The 16,830-nt window shown below is 39.7% G+C and overlaps 1 protein-coding gene across 4 annotated transcripts in view; it reads left to right on the forward strand.

The window, feature by feature from the left end:
* The window catches only part of Mef2 (myocyte enhancer factor 2), a 77,264-nt gene that overhangs the window by 34,835 nt on the left and 25,599 nt on the right, over positions 1-16,830 (forward strand). Inside the window, exon 1 of one of the 4 annotated variants that reach the window (XM_076314502.1) lies at positions 6,030-6,811. The exons of the other annotated variants lie outside the window; for them this stretch is intronic. The gene's annotated coding sequence lies outside the window, so the exon portion shown is untranslated. Of the gene's footprint in view, positions 1-6,029; positions 6,812-16,830 lie in introns of those variants that run through there. 4 annotated transcript variants of the gene reach the window in all.

The following is a 16,830-nucleotide window of genomic DNA, read 5'->3' on the forward strand; positions in this document are numbered from 1 at the left end:
CGCAACACCCTAGGTCCAGAGAAGTACAAACGTTTGAACATTGATTTTCTTCTGTATTAACACTCCGAGCATTCTGTTCTCAAAGTGTGTCCATATCATCAGAATCTCAGGATTGAACGATTCTCTTAACTATTACCATCTCAGAATCGAATGATTCTCTCAACTATTAGAATCTCAGGATTGAACGATTCTCTTAACTATTAGAATCCCAGGACTGAATGATTCTCTCAACTATTACAATCTCAGGATCGAATGATTCTCTTAACTATTAGAATCCCAGGATTGAATGATTCAACTAACTATTAGAATCTCAGGACTGAAATCATTAGACTCTTAGTTCTCCTAACAAACGACACCCCAATCCTGATACTTTATGGGCACCTGAGATCTAAAATACTAAAAAATCTCGAAGATTGACTCTTTATCCAATTCCGTTCAAATTATTATTGTCGTTGCAAGATCTTTGTTACGCGTATTAGAAAAATTTGAGCATCCAACTCGCGCAAACCTTCCCATACAACCACAAAACTGTAAGCGTGCTACGATTTCCGATTGATAGAAGATAGATGGACGCGAAAGCTGATTGGTTTCGAGTCCGGTGCGTTCTTGTTGCTGCGAACAAGTTCTTCCGAGACTGGTGTACGTGTCATAAAACGGTAATTACGCAAAGGCGTGGTACGGTAACGCAAGCCTGGGTTTGAAGAACCTAACCTCAAACTTGAAATTCGTCATTGTCGTTCTCGGAATTTCGCAAGAACGACACACGTCTACCGATCTCAGTCGTTCGTCTTAAAGATACGCGTAACTCGTTGAGAATTTTCATTTTATATTTCTTTCCCTCCCGTTACGTTTCTCGAAACATAACCTAATCGAATAATCGGTGAAGCGTCGTATCTATCTATCTATCTATCTCGAGAGAGACGTCTTCGACGAGCCACGATCAGCGAAACTCATTGCATGCGCTCGATTTTGTTTAATCTGTGTTTTTTTGTGATTTCTTGCTTAATCCTCTATTAGAGACCATTTTAATTATTAACACGTTTACTGTTCTCTGATCCACGGGTGATTGGAATAATAATAATGCGCGGTATAGTAATTCGTTGTTTCGAGAAGAAGATAGAATATTCATTGCTACGAAAATCAACTAAACTTTGTACACACTCGAGCGATATTCACGCTTATGAATGTTTAGTTTCTTTTTCGAGGAATTCGCGATTGCTAATCAAATACTTTTTCGCTCTAATTTTGTGCTCGCTTTTTGTAAGATATTCGTAAAACTGTTTAAAAATATCAAGTAACTGAAACGGTTTCGTTGGGTGCAAAGAGCGATCGGTGATGGTCATTTTATTCCTTGTACCGAGGGCTGGTATGCGAATCAGTGAAATAACCTTTCTACTCTACGATTAAAAGGCTATGATTTGTCAAGGTCCGGCGAATTTCTTGCCAACAACATCATCTTGCTACGCTGTTAGTCACACAGACGTGTGACTTGCCGGTTCGGGCTGTCACGTTGTCATGTGACGCGATCGATTATGCTATATGCCTTCTCGATTAATGCGATACAATGTTCTTCGAGCTGGTTCAAAGCCGTGTTGTTTCAACCGGTTGCAATATTATTTCTTCTTCGAGCGCAACATTCTTTTTCTTCGATCGGAATATTTGATCGGTCACTCTTCAAACGCAAACGGTACTGCGGTTTTCCAGATATTATTGTGTCTGTAACTAACATTACAATACAATCTGGTAATGAATCTGGCGGTAATAGAACATTTATCAAAAGAATATTTTATTGCATTGAATTGTTCGGAAAATCGTTTCGTTTTTCTTGGTGAAAATGAAACACGAGTGTTTTAGAGTGCGTAAACATTTTATTCAATTATATATTCTCCATTTTGGAAAACGAAATGACTTTTCGAACAACCCAAGAATATACGTATTGTGGAAAAATTGAAGAATCGTTAATTTCGGGCTGAAAAACAATTGTAACTTTACAGAGGAAAAATTGTACAATAGTAGTGGTGTACTCAGGCTCGTTTTAAAGGGGAAAACCTCCGTTTTCTCATCCCGGTATTGAATTTTCTCAAAGGCGATTTTATACCAGAACTCGAAGCGGAAAAGTGAAGATGGTTCTTATCTTTGAAATTTTGTTTCAACGACGTTTCATCAATTTTTTTCGCAACTGGTTTTACAATGAATTCGAAGATGGAAGCTTCCCCCATATTTTGAATAAAAAGTGTGATGCTGACATTAGAATAACCCAAGTAGGTTTCACTTATATACATGTGTTTTGGGTGCGTTCAGTTTCTGTTCAGTACGTGTTCAGAGCGTGTTTTATTTCTATACACGCGTTAAGTTTACGTTTAATACAGTTTAACCCTTTGCACTCGAGGGTTCTTTGCTACCAGAAACCGACACCGCGAGAAAATCCTTCAAGTCGTAAAATTCATCCGAAATGGAACATTTTTATATACTTCTCATAGATGCGTTCACACTCTACAAGAACGTAATATTTAAATTCCAAACCACGAAATTTTCCCGGATCGAAAATGGTACACCGAATTAAGCGACGAGCGAGGATCTCCTCTCGAGTCCAAAGGGTTAAATACCAGTATTATTGCTCTCTGTTTGTCTTGGTATCGCTTTTGCAAGTTGATGCAGCGCTGCATTAACTCTTGGAGGATACCATTCTCAAGCCTTGGGGGAGTATACCTCCCAATGCATCCAACGTCACAAGGGGTCTTTCCAAATTTCTTAAACGTTTAAAATATATCCCAGATGAACACGATCCAAATTGTGATTTTACCTTCACGATAACGAGCGTGAGTTATTCCAATGCTGGCGGCACATTTTTTAGTACAAGTACGCTAAATAGACGAGAAAAAATTGTAAATCGATTTTTAAGGGCTCGTTGTTAAGTGGAGGTAGGTAGATCTTCCGCCTTGAAATTTGTCGTAAAACGAATTGCGAACAAAATTTATTCAGCACTGTGGAATCGCTGGAACTTTTCGAAAATGTTCGGTGACAGAGACCATCTTCACTTTCCGCTCCGTGTCCGATTATAAAATCATCTTTGAGAAAATTTAATCGAGGGACGAGAAAGTGAAGACTTTCCCCTTTAAAACGAGCCTAGTTACAGTGTTGTATGACTTTTCGTTCACACGGTTACAGCAGTTCAAACACGGATAATTTTTTGGCCTAAAGTTAGTTGATACGCCTTTAATTTTTCTGCGAAGTGAATCATTATTATTATTGTGCTCCAAAGAGCAGTGGAGCAAACATCAGGTATTAGTGATCGATTAAATAGCATATTCTCTTCTCGTAACCGAGTGTTGTTAAATATTTTCGATAAACTTTTCGAATAAAATATTTCCAGAATTCGTAAAGTCGAAATTTTGGACTTTATTCGACCCTAGAAGAGTCGAAAACAACGACCGACAACGATCGAATTGAAAAGTAACGTAGAATCGTTGTTTCTAGGTCAATAAAAAGAATTTCTTTCGTTCGATGCAATCATTTGTTTGAATAATCGCGACAGTTGTGTCCGGTGCACGGTATAACAGATGCGTAAAGATTGATAATTTATCGTTTCGGTCAATTTTTCGTGCGTAAGCAGCAAATGTAGAAGCACCGTATCTGGGTGATGAAAGTAGTTACATTGCGGACGCTATAGATCAATCGTCATATTCGTTCCTCTGCCCTTTGCACGGTGCACGTCACCTTGATCATCGTCCAAATTGTTCAAACGCAACAACTACGTTCGACCAATCGTTCTCGGCCCGCACCATCGCGGATCGTATCGATGTCTAGATACCGCGCGCGATTTATCTCGAAAGCTTCAGGATACCGAGGAGAATTGATCGGTTTCGCGCACGGATTATCGAAGACGCGATTCTAAAGGCCAAGAGTAGTTTACACGTTAAATTAGCTCGCACTTTCACTAGCCTCTTTTACACGCGTTTTATCTTCTTTCACCTCGCATAATCTGCAAGAGTTATTTTCAGGGTAACTTTGCCGTGGCGTACACCGAAGGGTGAATGAGGATCAATTTGCTCCTCCGCAGCGTTCGCTCGCGCACCTTGAAACTGTTATAATAGTGATCGGTGTTACCCTTTTTTTTTTTTCTCTCTCTTCTTTTAAAGACGCGCTCAACGCGGGAAACTTTCTCCGAATAAGAGTGCGTAGTAGAGTCGATCACGAATCAACGGTAAAACTGTTCACATTAGGAAATATTCGAGAAATCGAGCACCGATTCGATTTTCTCACACCGTTGTGTCTGGATTCTAGGGAAATTAGTAGAAACGTCGAGATAGCAGAGAAGATTTTCTCAAATTGGAAAAATGATTTCGCAACGACCGTATGCTTGAAAATTGTAAAGTAATGGCGCGGCCAAAGTGACCTTACCGTAACCTAGTCTCGATCATCTTGATCGTCGTTTGAATATAATATCTTTATAATCGATAGGTCGAGGAACATTTCTCTTCCACGATTTCGAGAACAGTATCGTAAACAATATGTATAAATGTATCAAAGAGGAGACGGAACGTTGATTTGAAATCTAAGCTCAATTGAATAGAAACAAATTAATCGATGGAGTAATTTCTCTATTCTACGTAAGGTGAATAGAATAGCTAGATGTGATTTTAAACCGCGACCTCGATGAAATATATTCAATTCGATAACTGAGACCAGACGGTAAAAATAAACGAGAATATAGAAACGGTGCGTTTCGATGAACGAAGAAAATTTACGTCAGAAATTTTCTAACGTAATTCTCATTACTCGTCGAACACCCCACGTATCCCCCAAGACTCTCTAAACGATTCGCTCTAGCGAAACGCGACGACAATGGTTTTCTCTCAAGGGTTTCTCGAATCTCAAGGGACCTGTTGCTCTCATGGTGTTGGTCTCGCGTTAGCCGAAAACGTCCATAATTCGCGGATGTAACGAGGTTACTCGACTCTCCGAATCTTTTTATCTCTTCGATGTACGATTCACCTGCTGACGTCACCTCCGGAGGTTGGACTCATTCTCTCTGGTTTGGTTCAGTGCCAAGTGCGCAGATCGCACGTGCCACGGTTAAATGGCACCTTGCGCTTTCGCACGACACACTGCGATCGACGAACTGCGCCCCGTCGGACCGAATCGTTCCAAAAAATAAAACTCGATTCCCACTAACGCTCGGGGGACGCCACGCTCAAGTGCTACGTCACTTTCGCACTCGTGAGCATGCACATTAACGCTTTCAACTACATATTTAGCGTGGAAACTGTATACAGTACGGTTTAGTTCTTTGTATCCTGGTTTGAGTTAGGTACGTAACGAATACTTACATCAACACCAGTTGGTTTCGTACCAGTAATCTTTCATCGCTAACGCATTAATCCGTACGTAAGCCACTATTTCGCGTTTCATCGCAAATTTTCCACAGGTATAATTATTCTTCGGATAAACGAAATTTAAAGAAACACGCATTGTACGGTTAAAAACGATAATTGAATAATCTCTCCAACGTAGTAGGTGGGAAATGTAAACGAGAGTGGGTGTGTTGTGGTACGATTCTGGAAAAGAAAATTTCCTGCGATTGATTAATAGCGAGACGGTGTTCTAAAAGCGTCCTAAATTCTCGAAAAATTGAAAGAACCGGTCCAAGTCATTGCACATACATAATTATCCTTTGGATAAACGAAATTTAAAGAAACACGCATTGTACGGTTAAAACGATAATTGAATAATCTCTCCAACGTAGTAGGTGGGAAATGTAAACGAGAGTGGGTGTGTTGTGGTACGATTCTGGAAAAGAAAATTTCCTGCGATTGATTAATAGCGAGACGGTGTTCTAAAAGCGTCTAAAATTCTCGAAAAATTGAAAGAACCGGTCCAAATCATCATTTTTCATATATATAATTATCCTTTGGATAAACAAAATTGCGGTGAAATTTAAAGAAACACGCGTTGTAGGTTTAAAACGATAATTGAATAATTTCTCCAACGAAGAAGGTGTGTTGTGGTACGATTTTGAAAAAGAAAATTTTCTGAAATAAATTAATAGCGAGACGGTGTTCTAAAAGCGTCGAAAATTCTCGGAAGATTGAAATAACCGGTCCAAGTGATCGTTGTGTAAAAATTCGATCGTTATAGCCACAGAGTATACTTAATGTAAACAAAGACGGGTTACGTATCGCTCACGGTCATAACGCGGTCAGTTGTCCATAGTGTCTCCTATGGTGTGAGTCCACGCGTTCGGGACAGTGTTGTGATTCTTTCTGTTGACCGTCGCGTTCCTCGAGCGCCAGTGGAAATCAACCGTAATCGTCGCTCGAGAAATAACCGAGCAGGACGAAACGAAAGGGGTGGGAGGGCTCTCGTAGTCACTTATCGAAAGTCTGTTGGAGCGACACGTGTTCATATTTTATAAGCTAGCCTCGCCGAGAGGAGATTTTCCAGCGTCGGAACAAGATGTTTCTTGGCTCGGGACGGCAGGATGAGCGGATATCCGGTATGGCAACAGACGCCGCCTGGACCTCGAATGTCGTTGACGGAGGGATAGACAGCCGTTGGGCGACTGGCGTTAGTCGAGAAGATCGGAGGAGTCGAGAAGGTTTGGCGGCCACCTGGTATTTTCCTTCAGCCTAAACGATCTCGAGACTTTCCTCCTTAAAGGGAAGCTCTACTTTCTTCTCTGCCTACGGTCGTCTGGAAATGTCTGCTCGGATCGATTTCCTACAATTTCTCGACGGGAAAATTTCATAAGAATGAAACTAAATTCTCCGATCGTCTCGAAATTACGAAACAATTGTTCCGTTACGTTCAGGTAAGATCAGAAGCACAGATTATTTTAACGAACGTCACGAACCTAGAGTTTAAGCCCTCTTCGGTAGCTGTAACGTATTTTAAAATGTGTCCAAGTACTCGGTTCGGTCGGTAACGTGTCTCAAACGGCAACGACGTACGCGTTGAATTTCAATCGTTGAAAGTACAATAATTTTATACGATTTATCGTTTCTCGAGGAATCAATCGTACACTGATCTGTACTTCGCAACGATTAGACTGGATCGAATGTTACAAACACCGGATAGAGATGGAACAGTACCACAGATTCGATAGATTTTAATCCAAGCGATATTTGTACATATCCAGCGTCGGATACACCATAGTGTCCCGATATTGCTATTGATCGCGGCTCTCCAAAGGTATTTGTTACGTGCACTGTTTTTCCTTCGCACCGTCGAGCAAAAGGAGATCACGAGGGCCGACATCCCTTTTACAGTGCTCTAAGGTATCTGCATCTAGTTAACCGTTCCCTTTTTCCTCGCTTTTTTCCCCGCTTTCTACGAGGCGCGCTTTTTCACCGGGTATCCGCGACCCGATCGAACGTTGCTGGATCACGTGGTACGCACGTTTGCTTTCATATACGGACTCGACCGAAACGAACGTTTCCTCGTTCGCGCTCGAACCTAACCTCTCGACTCTTTTTCGACGAAGATTGAAACGAATGAGAACGATGGCTAGCCGCGAAACAATTGGACGGTTGATTGATTTCGTTAATTCGACCGAGCTTTGCTGTTCCTTTCTTTCTCGAAACGACGTAATTCGTCTTTTCCTTTTTAAAGTTAAAAATCGATAATCAGTTGATCCCGATGAATTTTTCAGATTGTTCGGACAGAAGAGTTTAAATATACTTTATTAGCCCCATTAACGGAATTAACGAATAAAAATAATCATTACGATGAACACGTCTTACGTTCACCTGTATAATATATTTTTATTACACAAAATCTATACGTTTTATTGGTAAAAAAAAAAAAGTATACTACTCGGGAAGACCAAAAAGCAAGATACGTTATTTTCAACGAATAACAACTACCTAAGTGGTTTTAATTATGATCATTACGTAAATACGTCTCTTTCTTGTTTCCTCTTTTCTCGTACTGGTTCGGATCAAAGTTACCTTTGCGCGATCACTGTTTGTCGAAAAACAGCAACGCGGTGTTTCTCGTTTTGTAATTGCCCGTTTTGTGCCACGAAATCTCAACATCGATAAGGTTCAAGAAAATCGTCACCCGATCGATTTCAAGTAGAAATTCTACATTGGTCTGTATTAAAATATACTGTTTCGATAATAGCCAAGTGTCATTGTCAATTCTTCCAGCCCGTAACATTGGAAATATTTCTAAAAGCAGAAATAATTTAAAAAAAAAAACAGTCACGTTCAATTTCAAGTTATCGGTGCTTGTATTCCACACTCGCAACATTCTTCGATATGTCGTTCATATCAGATTTCATGTTCATTATTTTTACGTAATGATCGTAATTGAAACCACTTAGGTAGTTGTTACTCGTTGAAAATAACGTATCTTGTTTTTTGGTCTAAGTATACTTTTTTTAAATAATAAAACGTATAGATTTTGCGTAACGAAGATGTATTATATAGGTAAATGTAAGACGTTTTTACGTAATGATCATATTTAAAACCATTCGGGTAGTTGTTACTCGGTGAAAATAATCGCGATACGCTCGTAGCCATCGCTAGTTGATACTCTTGCACATCCACGTTATTCGTCACTCGGCTCAAATCCGCTCGATTCGGACACACGTACGGTATTCTTCGGTGTGTTGCTCATCAGATTTCGATGCTGCTCGCGATACGCTCGCAGCCATCGCTGGTTGCTACTCTTGCACACGAACATCCACGTTATTCGTCACTCTGCTCAAATCCGTTCGATTCGGGCACACGTACGGCTCCGTGTCTGTGTATACTCTATCTTGCAGCCGCTGACGATAAATTCTTCAGGAAAATCTAGGGAAGTCCATCTTCATTATCGGACGAACCACGCTTAACCGTGTGACCTGGTCGATTGAGCAGTCATCTCGTAAATAGCATCGCGTCGAGAATGACAGAAACGAGATGGGCTCGTGAAACGGAAATAGACGTCGGTTCCTATAACCAGTCGTGAAATAATCGGCATTATGATTAACCGCATTTCAGCGAGCCGATTATTCCGTTCGTGCAACTTGCCACGGTGACGTTTAACCGATACCGTCTGTCCGTCCTGTCGAGGAGTCGAATCCAGCAATCGATGATAGAATTGACTTTTTCGAAATAGCGAACCTTTTACAAAATTTTCATTCTACTCGTCGAGAATTGCCAGAAAATAACCGAGAACAACAGAGCGACGCGTTGACGATTAATCGACGCTTTGGGTGTATCGAGATTCGAAGGTTTCGTTTATTCCCTTTCAAGTTGTCACAAGCTCGTGATATGGATAGGAACTTATCGTGAAAAAAGCTCACTGATAATGCAAATTGTCGAGTGATTGAACGATAAGTGTATCAAGATTTCAAGGTTTTATTCATTCCCTTTCAAGTTGTCACAAGTTCGTGATATGGATAGGAACGTATCGTGAGAAAAGTTCACTGGCGATGTAAATTGTCGAGTGTTTGAACACATAAGTGTTGGTTTTATTTTGTAGATTAAGTTGTAGGTTCGCACGAGGGTATTTATCTTTTCAATTGCTGTGTACAGTATGAGGAAAATAAAATTTGTCGTGCCATTGATCGGTAATTGATAATGGTCCGTTCATAGCGAAGTGTAAGAGAGATTTTTTCTTTTTTTTTCTTTTAAATTGTTGTACGTATTGTTAAAAAGAAAACTTCCCCGAAGAGTCAATTGTCGAGTTATCGAGCGGTAAATATTGGTCGGTGGTTGAATTTATAGGTCAAGTTATGGTTGAACGAAACAATAACGAAAGGATCTGTGAAGAAATTGTACCGTTGTACATCGTGGGTTAACGAAACGACAATTCCAGCCGAGTGTAAATATCGCGAATGATAATTTCGGCTAAAGTTACTTACCCCGCGTTGAGAATAATTAAATTTCGCGAGTCTTTTAATCGTAAATTCAATGCAACCTGATAATATAAATTCGGTCTAATTTCCCGTTCGTTCTGCATGTTTCATCCACTTTTCCGGTCACCCTCTATTGGTAATAAATGTTTCAGTCTATCGGTTCGGGGTTAACGTGCTACATTCGGATGAAATTACACGGAAATACGATTATCATGAAAAATGCTGTCATTTGAACGTCCATTTAACGAAGAGCGGAATTTCATTAACATATCTCGAAACGGATTCGACGGAGTCTCGAATCGTCGGGGTGAAAGGTAGTAAGCAGGAAGCGTTATTTATTTTTCAACGGATCAAAGTAAACGCATTCTTCGGAATCGGAATGTCGAGACTTTCGACGCTTCCTATCGTACACGCTCCGAAGCCCCATCCGACGCGGTATTTTTGTAATGCAAACGTCACGAAAGCGTCTCGCGTAAACTTGCACGGTCTAGAATGCATAATGTATCGGCGTGCCTTCACAAAAGTTACCATACGCTACCGTCTCGCGCGGAGATCATCCGACAATTTGACATCTGCTATTGTCGCAAGCACAATCGCTGGGACGGTACTGTACAACGTGCACCGCGTGTACCAACAATAAGGAAACCGCCTACGATTATCATCGAAAATCGAACAATCGGGGAGAGTGTTGCAAGATCTTACGTCACGTGACATCGATTTGGAAAAATGTTCCGTGTGATTTACTGTGGAGATATTATATGCACGAATGTACAACCTGAGATGAAAATTCGTAGTGTATACGGGGTCAGGGAGATTCTAGTAAAATGAAAGTGTGGGGTAAGAAAATTACATCGGAGCATTCGTTTTCGAGAAATGTACATTCGAAAATCGATCTATCGGGTTGGCTGATAACTCGTTGCAATTTCTAATAAGAAAATCTCCGGACCGAAATTCTGTAAAGCAATTTTGACACTGTTGTATTTTTAAGACGTCTTCGCCATACGTATCGCATAACTTTTTTGACACTTGCATAGTAATTCTTCCTTTTTGGAAATAATACAGCAAAATATGACGAAAATGCTCTTTGGAGTTATCCGTATTGAAATCAATGTCGAATAAACAATTTTAAACAAAATCGTGGAAGATTCTTTTTAAAAATAAGCTGAAACCATAACTTATCAGGATGTACAGTGAATTTCCCGTTTAAAATAAAGTTAATTGCATTGCGAAAGCTGTATTGACTGGCGATAGGGATTTCACCACAGACAGCTACTGCGATTGTTTTTCTATGCGGTACAATGTCAGGTAGCGTTAATTATCAAGAGTATCATTTATGTTACTGTCATGAACTGTCAGTTTTTATCGAACATACGACACGATGCGATACACCAACGCCAAGTGTACAGATATGATCTCTGCATTGGGTTTACGTTCACTGTGTTTGTGCGCAAACCTTAACAACTGTTTAGTAAAGGTAAGTATCGATAGCGAACAGTGTCTGATATTGTATCCTATTCGAAAACAATTACAATATTCTTCTCTAGTGAAATCCATAACGTTAGTCATTCGTTAGGTGTATTGGATTGACTTTCAAATGCATTCTTCCGAAAAACTAAGCCTTCGATGTAATTTTGTTATTCTAACAAAAGTTGTTAGAACGTCAAAAGCGCTAGATTGTTCGGAAAGTCATTTCGTTTTCCAAAATGGAGAATATATAATTTAATAAAATGGTTATGCACTCTAAAATAATCGTGTTTCATTTTTACCAAAAAAAAAAAAAAAAAAAAAAACGAAATGACTTTCCGAACAACCCAATATATTTTCGTCCTTTTCTTTTTTGAGCCGTAGAACCTCTTTGACCCCATTTGTAGCACGAATTTTGGCCCACGGTGTATAATCACAGCAGATACGTAAGTGGCGAGGTGTACTCCAAAATTCTGTTATAGAACCTAATCTCAATCGTGTGTGTGCTGGTATTAAATCTGGTCTTGGAGAAAGAGAGTTATTTGATTTGAATTGGTCCATGTGTAGGTCTTTATTATGTAGTTGAATTTGATAGTGAGCGTACAACTACAAGAGTCCTAATACTATGCTCTATCAATGAATCTAGTATTGTGATAACGTGGTTCTTCAATTTGCATCGAGTTCATAAACTTTCCTATATTCGGTGTTATCAGTGTAGAATCCTTATCGTCGAAAATAATCTAAAACGATGGAATGATAACATATACTCTGAATGTATTTTTGGAGCTAAATAAAAGTTTTTTTTATACGTTGTTTAGTCAGTGTATGGTAGGGATAAGTATAAATTCAGCGAAATAGATGGCACTGTTCGTTACTACAGACTGATAACGTGCACTAGAAAATAAGTGATAAAAATTCTAACCAGTACGACGTTACTCCTTTCGGGATTGTTTTCTTCAACCCTTAACGGTATTTTAATTTTCACGTGGGCTAATTAGTGTGTACCCAGAACGTGTAACGATTACGTAGTTATACTTTGATATAGTACAGAGTACTTACGGACAGTGAAGTTATTTATAACTTTATATTTTTACTCAAAACATCGAAGTCTCGTACCATGTGCTTTAAATATTTCGCATTGCATCAGATTCAACGTGCCTTTCAAATTCTTGCAAAGTTCTCGGTTACCAATTATTGTGAATTGTTGCAATTTGTTTGTCGCGTTCGTAACAACGTTAACTTACACTGTAAAATTATCATGGAAGTTCTACCCTAACGAAAACCACCGATTTATTATTACGTCGCGCAGTTCCCCGGGTACCTCGTTCTCTATTCTCAAAAATTGCACAAGAAGTGGATCATTATAAAAATAGACACAGACTAAAAAATAATGATCCCCTATAAATAATATAACGGTATCATCGTAGTGACTTAAATTCGTAATATGCCTCATTTAGCGACCAAGATGATACCACTCCCATTATCAGCGTTAATATCGTATAACCACGGTGAGGCATAAGTAAATCAGAGATAATCTCGGACAAGATTTAACAAAAGCAGGTATGAGTTACAAGAAGAATCCCGTCTCACGAGGATCGAAACAATTTTTCCTCTCAGGAATACAACACAAAATGGAAAGAGACACGGTAACTCCCTAAGTTTGATCCTCACTGTCGTCCGTACCATTGCTCAAACCTCTGGAACGTTCGATCCGAGGCTCAAAGTACAATTAAACCAACATCTTTATTCTCGTTTACGTTCTATCCACTGAGTGAAAAGAGACGGTAACTCCCTAAGTTTGATCCTCACTGTCGTCCGTACCATTACTCAAACCTCTGGAACGTTCGATCCGAGGTTCAAAGTACAATTAAACCAACATCTTTATTCTCGTTTACGTTCTATCCACCGAGTGGAAAGAAACGGTAACTCCCTAAGTTTGATGCTCACTATCGTCCCTACCATTGCTCAAACTTCTGGAACGTTCGATCCGAGGCTCAAAGTACAATTCAACCAACATCTTTATTCTCGTTTACGTTCTATCCACCAAGTGGAAAGAAACGGTAACTCCCTAAGTTTGATCCTCACTGTTGTTCGTACCATCGCTCAAACCTCTGGAACGTTCGATCCGAGGCTCAAAGTACAATTCAAGCAACATCTTTATTCTCGTTTACGTTCTATTGGCCGTCGTTCCTCAGGCTCGGTTCAAGTGCACGACAGACAGAGGCCAACTTTGCCGCGCTTTACTGCCCCCATCCCGAGAATATTAATTACTTATCTATGTCCCGTTTCTCGCGTCTTTTCGCGCTCGGTCGACGAGATCGATAGGCTAGGATATATTGAACACTTGCCGGCACTCGACGGGTTAGGTTATCCGACCTCTGTAGGGGGACAGCTACATTGCAGCTCATGCATAATACATACGATCCGACCTGGAGTAGATTTATATTTACCCGCACCCGGGATAATTCGTTAAATATCGACAGGCATTGCCGGCTCTTGTCGAGCCTTTTTCGCCGGGACGATGATTCGATGGGACGTTTTTCCTCGGTTTCGTTTCGAGTATCCTTCTGGCTCTCGCTGGGGAGGAATCACGAGCTTGTCAGACGCCGATTTTAATGAAACTTTGCACAAACGTTCTAAGGTCCAACCTGAGATCCACGCCATGTTTCATTCCTGCACATTTTCGACTTTAACCCACTTTGTGCCTGGGATATTTTATACGGTGTGTCTGTTCTGTGTCGTTCCACGGATACGATAGAATACCTTATGAGTAACTGTTAAAAAAATCTTCTCGGAGAAAAATTGTTTTCGTACGAAGAGAAAGAAAACAATTACGCGTGCAACATTTCTCACCGTGGTGAACAATTTTTGCGTAAGAATATTTTTTTTAACACTTTTGGTTCCCCGTGAGATACGCCGCTTTATCTACGTAAAACAAACATCTCGTCTGTAGTCCGTCTTTAACAAATATTATTTCTATTAATAGAACATTCTTTTTTCCATAGAAAACGATTCGGTAACGTATCTGCTCATCGGGGGTCTCTGTGGATAAGGTAATCGGTATTGTTTATATCCCGAAGCTGATAGTTTTTTTCTATATTCAAGAATCAGCTACTCAAATGTATAAACCAATATATTTATTTTAGGCGTAAATGGGTTAAGGGAAAACCCACCACTTGTATCAAAAGCCTTCCGCTTTATTTATATCGATATCAATACTGAATCTTAAATTATAAAAGATATTGAAAAATGTATCAAATAAAAGTTGATATATTTCTCCTGTTGATTTACAGGTCTCTAAAAACGGTACAATTTTTACTTCAAGTATTTTTCAATATCTTTTGCAATCAAGAGTCATATATTGGATTGTTCGGAATGTCATTTCGTTTTTTTGTTTTGGTGAAAATGAAACATGATTTTTTCAAAATGTAGAAACATTTTATTAAATTATATATTCTCCATTTTGGAAAACGAAATGACATTCCGAACAACCCAATAGATACAAATAAGTAATTATGATGTGTACAAGGGATGCTTTTTCCCTTAAGGTGTTCTTCTTTTGGACCAGTGCAGATTTATGCCCAAATTTCACGAAATGGATTTCTGACAGTTTTGTCGACTTTTTTCTCTCTTTTATTTTTTCCCTCTTGCTTCGTATTTTTCGTTTGTCCGTTTCTCCTTCAATTTGCCCCTTTCACGAAGGAACTTGATCGGCACTCCATTAATGGATAATATTTCGTTAGTCTTTTCCCTCTGCTCACGCGACGTTCACGTTGGACAAAACTCCAATCTTTTGTTGTCGCGTTACCTCGATGTTCGGCTTGGGACGGTTTGCGTTCTAATAATTTTCCAACGGCCTGAGGCTGGTTTCTTTGCTCTTGTTACACGCCACTTTGTCGAAGTCGATGTTTTTCTTGTTACGAACTTACGTTCGCTGCGTAATTTCATCGGCTTTGATCTGAGCACCTCAGAGATTGAAAGAGACAACCGGATCATTTTCCTTTCAGAGCTCTAGACACACGCTTTTAAAGATCTCTTCTATATTCGAGAAAATACTTTCTTGCGTAACAATCACATGTCTAATTTAAAAGAATCATATATTGGGTTATTCGGAAAGTCGTTTCGTTTTCCAAAATTGACAACATATAATTTAATCAAATGTTTATACACTCTAAAAAAATCGTGTTTCATTTCCACCAAAAAAAAAAGAAACGAAATGACTTTCCGAACAACCCAATAGTTTTGATATCGTTTCTCTTTCGTGATCCTTTTTAGTAACTATTGGAAGAAATTTACTTCTACAACGAAAAGAGGAAGGGAGGAATAAAATATGTAATTATACATAGAATTACAAATATTGTACTTAAAGAATATAATCCAGACTCGTATATGTCAGACCTGCTCTCCTTAGTCTCGACACGTAGAATCTGTACGTAGTAAATAGATATTGTCCGCATTTTATTCATAGAGTATACTCGGTGGAAACCAATATTTTTGCAGATACTAACATGTTGTTTCCTGTCGAAACCCATATAAATTTTTTTACAAAATTGGCTCATGCATCTGCGACAGTTCTCACGATTTTGATCTGGGGGGGAAGAAAAGTATTCCTTATTTTTGCCTGTTCTAAAACCGTGCAATATTTCATTAAGATTGGCGGGCAGAAGGAGGACACTCTTCACGGATGTTCCTTGTCAGTTCGTTCACTAGCTCTTTCTTTATTGAGACAACAGGTATTTTTGATGACCCAGATTATTCATCGATCTAACGAGCTATACTTTCGGAAGATCCCGTTATAATCTTTCCGAATCGTCGCAAAATATTATATAACGCCGCAAATAACCGAATTCGAGGCGTCAAAGCTTGACGTCGGATCCTCGATTCAATTACATTTCGTGCAGCTGTCGGACGGCCCGCGAGTAACTCATGGCAGTCTAGTCGCGCAGCCATCAGGCGTCTGGGTGAGATTAGATTAGGTTAAGTTAAGTTAGGTTGGGTTGGTTTGGGTTAGGTTAAATCTCACTTTGGTATTTAATATTTATCGACTTGGATTTTCGGGTTCACCGATGGTATCTACCGGGAAGCGTGTTAGCTCGTCCCAAACGACACGTTCGGTTAAGTTGGGCTAGGTCCGGGTTTTGGTCATGTTAATTTCGTCCACGATTGGAAAATGGGAATATTTGTTTCGAACGACGATCGTTGCCGCGAGAAAACACAATTTTCCTGCGCTATCGTTCACCCGGAAACGTTATACTCTTCTCCTCGAACGAATTCTCCTCTAACTCTAAATCGCAATAAGAACTCGAGGAGCCGAAGACGCGGGACAGTATCGAAATCGAAGCGCGTGAAATTTCGCGAATAATTCACGCGTGGAAATTGGACGTCTGACAAGGGACGTTGACGAGCCAGAAAATTGAGAATATTCGAAAATATTGTGAGCAAGTAGAACGGTTTGTCTGTGAACCATTTTTCGTTACTGTCATGATACAATTCGAGCGGAAGGTACATCATCCCCTGAG

The sequence above is a fragment of the Ptiloglossa arizonensis genome, chromosome 1 (assembly GCF_051014685.1).
Source record: "Ptiloglossa arizonensis isolate GNS036 chromosome 1, iyPtiAriz1_principal, whole genome shotgun sequence".
Classification (NCBI taxonomy): domain Eukaryota; kingdom Metazoa; phylum Arthropoda; class Insecta; order Hymenoptera; family Colletidae; genus Ptiloglossa; species Ptiloglossa arizonensis.